The sequence below is a fragment of the Zalophus californianus genome, chromosome 3 (assembly GCF_009762305.2).
Source record: "Zalophus californianus isolate mZalCal1 chromosome 3, mZalCal1.pri.v2, whole genome shotgun sequence".
In the NCBI taxonomy this organism is placed as follows: Eukaryota; Metazoa; Chordata; class Mammalia; order Carnivora; family Otariidae; genus Zalophus; species Zalophus californianus.
In genome coordinates, this window is record NC_045597.1 from 63594963 (window position 1) to 63600962 (window position 6000).

The 6000-nt window shown below is 37.1% G+C and overlaps 1 non-coding gene across 1 annotated transcript; it reads left to right on the top strand.

The window, feature by feature from the left end:
• Positions 1-665: 665 nt before the first annotated feature.
• Positions 666-789, top strand: LOC113921195. The gene has a single exon (XR_003519591.1). It is a non-coding gene; the product is annotated as a small nucleolar RNA SNORA1 (small nucleolar RNA).
• The last annotated feature ends 5211 nt before the right edge of the window (positions 790-6000 follow it).

Sequence of the window (6000 nt, forward strand, 5' to 3'; positions counted from 1 at the left end):
GTAAATTTAAACCAAACATTTAATACCAATACCAGGCTACTTTTAACTACTTTTTACTACTACTTCATAGTGCTTTGAAAATAGGCAAGACAGAACGTGAGTACCTTTCTGCCTGAGGGAGTCCAGAAAGCCTTCTCGGTGACATTAAAGTCTTAGGATTAGTAAGAAATACCATCCTTCAGAGAGGCACCAAGTGTGACAGACCAGCACAGCAATATAATCCCATAACTGGGTGGGGTTTGAATGAAGTCTGTAGTTTGGGGAACTCTAAAATCAAGGGACCTGATTGCAAAAGACCTTGTAAGCCATGCGGAGGACTCGGGTGTCTGTTTCTGGTCAGCAGTTTGAAATAGAAAGCACTTTGCAAAAGTCACATAGGCTATAGCATGGAGGTTGAATTAGAGGTAGTACACTGGATGGTTTTTGCAGAAATCTAAAAATGAAGATGGTGAGGATCTGCATTATGGAAAGGGATTAGAAATGTACCTCTGCATTCTCTTCCCATAAAGCCCTATAGTTATATAGGATTTGCAAACACTGTTAATTCATGTAATTGATGAACCTTAATTTTAAGCCTTACCAATTGATTTGCTAGGTGAGTTTAGTCTTCACTTATGAAATATAGTTAGTGTCACAGAATTTTAGAAAGGACTTCATTTACTCTAAGCCTCATTCTAGATGAAAATGGGCATGGTTGTCTGTGATGTCCACAGATGGTTAATGTGGTGACATTGAGACACAGGTTATGCTTTGGTTATTGCAGGGGCGACAATGAGACCTGTAACATTTCTTGTTAAAAGTGGATGGAACAAGACTTTTCAGTATTAGAAACAATTAAGGAATAATATATTTTTAAATCACTTGACAAAATAGCAATCAGTGAACTTTCTACAGTTTTAACTTCTAGGTCCCTAAAATCAATTGTTTGAAGAAATTGGATTCCAAAGATTATAGGTGGGGAAGTTTTGAAGTATGTCCGTATCCAAGTGGAGATCAAAGAAATCCAGCTGAGGGGAATCTGGGTGCCTCAGTTGGTCAAGCTTCAGACTCTTGATTTCGGCTCAGGTCCCAAGATCGAGCCATGCGTCGGGCTCTGCACTTAGGCGTGGATCCTGCTTAAGATTCTCTCCCTCTGCCCCCGACTCAAAAAAAGAAAAGAAGCCCAACTGAAAGAATTGTGGACTGACTGACAGAGACAACTGTGAATTGAGCAAAAATTCTTTTTAAAAAGGGCTACCTGGAAGATTATGACAGACTTCGAAGGAACTAAGGTGATTGGTAGTAGGAGAAATCACATGTGAAATTCCTCAAATATAAATTTATTGACTTAAAAAAAAGACTTCACTCCAAATCAAATTTAGTGAGCCTTTGTTGTTTCTAAAGGGGGACACAACACTAGTAAACAATGTCTCATTTGGGTCAGTTAAGTGATAAAATATTGGGCAACACTGGCAAGTCAGTTGGGAAGGGCGATCAAAATTAAAGTATCCCCAGGTCCTTGTATTCAGGAGGGGCATTTTGATACTAAATTTCGAAATTCCTAATTTACTTCTGGTAAAAGTTTTACAGTAAGAGTTCAAAGTCTTTGGTGTTTGGGGCTCCTGGGTGGCTCCGTCAGTTAAGCGTCCAACTCGTGATTTCCACTCAGGTCATGATCTCGGCTCAGGTCCGATCTCAGGGTCATGAGATTGAGCCCTGTCTCTTGCTCCACGCTCAACGGGGCGTCTGCTTGAGGCTTCTCTCCCTCTTCCTCTGCCCCTCCCCCTGCTCCCACAAGCACTCTCTCTCTCTCTCTCTCTCTCTCTCTCTCTCTCAAATAAATAAATCTTCGAAGTCATTAGTGTTTTTAATTCCTAATTGGTGGAGAGGGCAAATGGAATAAGAAAAAAACACAGAGAAGGCACAGAAAAGTGGAAGAAATAAGCACACAGTAAGAAGTCTTACTTGCCAGCATGTTGGTATCACAACACTTGTAAATGGAAAGGAAGCAGTAGCCTCGGAAGTCTTTTCAGGCTCATTCTACTGCACACACTCTTCCAAGAGAATAGAAGGAGGAAACACTCATCAACTCATTCTTATAGACCAATTTAACCTTGATACCACAACTCAGACAAGCGTAGTAGGAGAAAAAATGCAAGTCAACCTTAGCCAAGAAAAATAGTGAAACATAAAATATTAGCAAGACAAGATTATTCTAAAAAACAGTACACCATAACCAAGTTGGGTTTCTGTCGGGAGTAAAGGATAGATTAATAGTAAGGCAAGGATAAAAGTAAATCCAAAAGGGCAGTCATCACATGGAGAAAAACCATCTTAGTCCATAAAAAATGGTTGATAACAATCACCATAATGGTTAAAAAACACACATTTAGCAAACTATGAAAAGAATGAAGCTTTATTAGGTAAAGTTAATCTATAAAAGTATAGCACACATTATTCTTAACTGGAATTTTAAGAAGTAGCCCTTTAAAATCAGGCTGGTCAAGTAAAATGTAGTTCAGCATGGTACTACACAGTCTGGCTAATAATGGCAAGGTCTAAAACAGTAAAAGGTATAATTAAAAAGGAAGATGTAAAGCTTAGTGAGATTTACGAATATATTCAAAAGTCAGTTGCATTTTCAAATATGAGCAACAGCAAAAAAACTTCATTCAACAAAAGGAAACACCAGGCAATGGAATACTATTTGGCACTAAAAAAAGGAGCTACCAAGCTATGAAAAGACATGGTGTAACCTTAAATGCATATTGCTAGGTGAAAGAAGCCAGTCTGGAAAAGTTTCCATATGATTCCAACTAAATGACATTCTGGAAAAGGTAAAACCATGGACATAGAAGATCAGTGGTTGCTAGGGGTTGGGGGGAGGGGCAGAGAAGGATGAATAGGTGGAGCACAGAGAGTTTCCAGAGCAGTGAAAATATTCTATGATATAGTGATGGATGACATCATCATAACATTATCATGACATTATACATTTGTGCAAGCCCATAGCATGTACAACACCAAGAGTGAATCCTAATCCAAACTATGGACTCTGGGTGATAATGATGTGTTAATGTAAATTCATCAATTGCAACAAATATACCACTCTAGTGGAGGATTTTGATAATGTGGGAGCCTAGGCACGTGTGGGAGTAAGAGGTATATTATGGGAAGTGTTTGTACCTTCCTCTCAATTTTGCTGTGAACATATAACTGCTCTAAAAAAATTTAAGTCTTTAGAAAGAAAACAGTGACATATGACTTAGGAGTTATAGAGAATTTTTTTTTAACTTTATGACAGTCATTAAAGAAAACCTATTTAAATGGGGGATACACAACTATCATGGTTACAAATAATAGATACTCTTCTAAAGAAAATGAGGAACCTGCTCTACCAAATACCAAGACTAATAAAACCATAGAAACTAAAACAATGAAGTATTCATTGGAGATAACCAAATTGATAGCGGAGAGGAGCGCTCACTCTGATGAGACCAATTTATAACAGCTGGCATGGCAGATGAGTTAAGATATTGGACGATTTGTTATAAAGTGCTCTGATAATTGGGTATTTATATAAAAGAAAATTAAAATGGATTCCTACACTACACCGTGCACAAAAAGCAACTCTGGGTGGATTTAAGATTTTAAGTCAAAAGAGCAAATAACTCTAAAAGCTTTCAAAGAAAATATAGGCGACTATCCTGTCTTAAGGATATCCTGTCTTCCATAGAAAAGGAAGGATTTTTTTAAACAAGACATACCAGACACTAAGTATATTGAAGCTTCCTATATTTGATATCAAAGGCATCATTAAAAAGGTGAAAAGATAAGGCACAACAGAGAGAATTATATTTGCCCCTCATGTAGCTGTTAAGCATCTCTCTCTCTATATATATACATATATATGTATATAGAAAGTATATATGCATATTAAAAACATGGTAGTGTATATATAAAGACTATACAAATCAGTAAGAAAATGGAAAAAATGAAAAAGTGGAAAAGACATTAAGTACAATACAGGGAAAAAGAACATGCATTGTAAATAGCCCTGTGAAAATTGTTCAGCCTTATTGAAATTCAGGGAAATCTAAATTCAGATTATAATGAAATACTATTTTACACCCACTAAGTTGTCAAATAGTAACTAAGCTCCAACAATATCAAGTGGCTTCAATGATGTGGAACAAAGGGAATTCTTGAGAGCAGTACACTGCTAGTAGAAGATCCAGTTGATAACAAACCCCTTGAAAACAATCAAAATCTTGTTTACAACAATCTTATAAAGTTGAACATAAATTCCAGCAATTCCATTTCTGGATGTGCACACCTTGATTTTCAGTACTGGAACAACTCTTGCATATATATGCACCAGGAGACATGTACAACAATATTCATGGTAGCATTATTTGTAATAGCAAAGACTTTTAAATATTCTAAATAAGTCAGTGAATGGGGGCCTGCCAATAGTGAGGTACACTGAAAATGAGCAAACAGTAGCTGCAAGCAACAAGGTGGATGAACCTTAAAAACAATATGGAACCACAAAAGCAATCACAGGAGACTACATGTGTATTTTCACCCGGGTCAAAAGCAAATAAAGCTAAGTAATACATTGTTTCAAGATGTATACATACATGATGGGGGCACCTGGGGGGCTCAGTCGGTTAAGCATCTGCCTTTGGCTCAGATCATGATCCCAGGATCCTGGGATGGAGCCCCGCAGGTCGGGCTCCTTGTTCAGTGAAGAGCCTGCTTCTCCCTCTCCCTTTGCCTCCTCCCCCCTATTCATGCTCTGTCTCTCTCTCAAATAAATATGTAAAATCTTTAAAAATAAATAAAATAATTCTTAAAAGATATATACATATACAATAAAAAACTGTTTAAAAAGCAAGAGAATAATCAGCATAATTATGGACTGTTGTTATGGGGAGGTGAGAATAAGGCTTATGAAGAATACTCAAATAGCTTTAATGGTGTTGGTTATATTCTAGTTCTGAGGTTGGGCCGTATATTCATTGTTCATTTTATTCAATAAACACACATCATATACATATATGCATTGTATATATAATAATATATTTCCATAATAATAATTATGGAAATATATAATAATAATAATAATTTCCATAATAAATGTGTCTATTTAATAGAATGTTTTCTAATGGACAGATTATTTCATTGGTGGGGGGTACATTTAGGTAGAGATATTTCATCAGCTGATAGTTGAAAATATTTATTATTCTGGAGTGAAGTCTAGGTCAGATTGGCAGTTTGGGGAGTTATCACTATAAATATCGATGAGGATCTGTGGACTTAATTTGTTATTTAAGGAGGTGGAAATTCAAGAATTGGATAAGTGAGAATAAAAAAATAGAATGGATGATATACATTGGTGAAAATTTAATGAAATCAGAGAACTTCATCATTTAAAGTAAAGGGAACGCTTTCCTGAGGGAGTAGCAAATGTCCTGGAACATATGTGTGCATCTTAGCAAGAAATGAAATGATGGTGGATGACAGGTGGTGGGAGAGGGTTCCTGAAACCAGAAGCTTAGAAAAGGAGAAAGGTCTGAGGCTAGAACGGATTGTTTCATGATGGCATTTTTGCTCTAAGATGAACACTCAAGGATAAATCAACTAGGCATATTTAGGGACAACATCCTGTACGTCAGGAGCGGGAATGGAATTAGGGCTTCTAAAATCATAGTTGTCCTAAAACAAACAAACAAAAACAAAAAAGCTGTCCTCATTTCAGGACTTTGCCCTAGTTCAGTCCCTGATAGGATGAAAATGTAGAAACCTTCACTGGGAGCACATTCCAGCAATTGGTGATCTGCCTCATTTCCCCACCCTCCCTCCCCCATGACAGAGAGGAGAATATTCCATTAACGTGGCCCACGATGATTTCTATTTTAGACAAAGGAGGAGGAAACATTGAGAATGATCTTGTGTTTCATTCATCTCCTGAAGCCCCTGGCTGTTCCAGGCATTCCTTCCTTGTTGAAATCATTC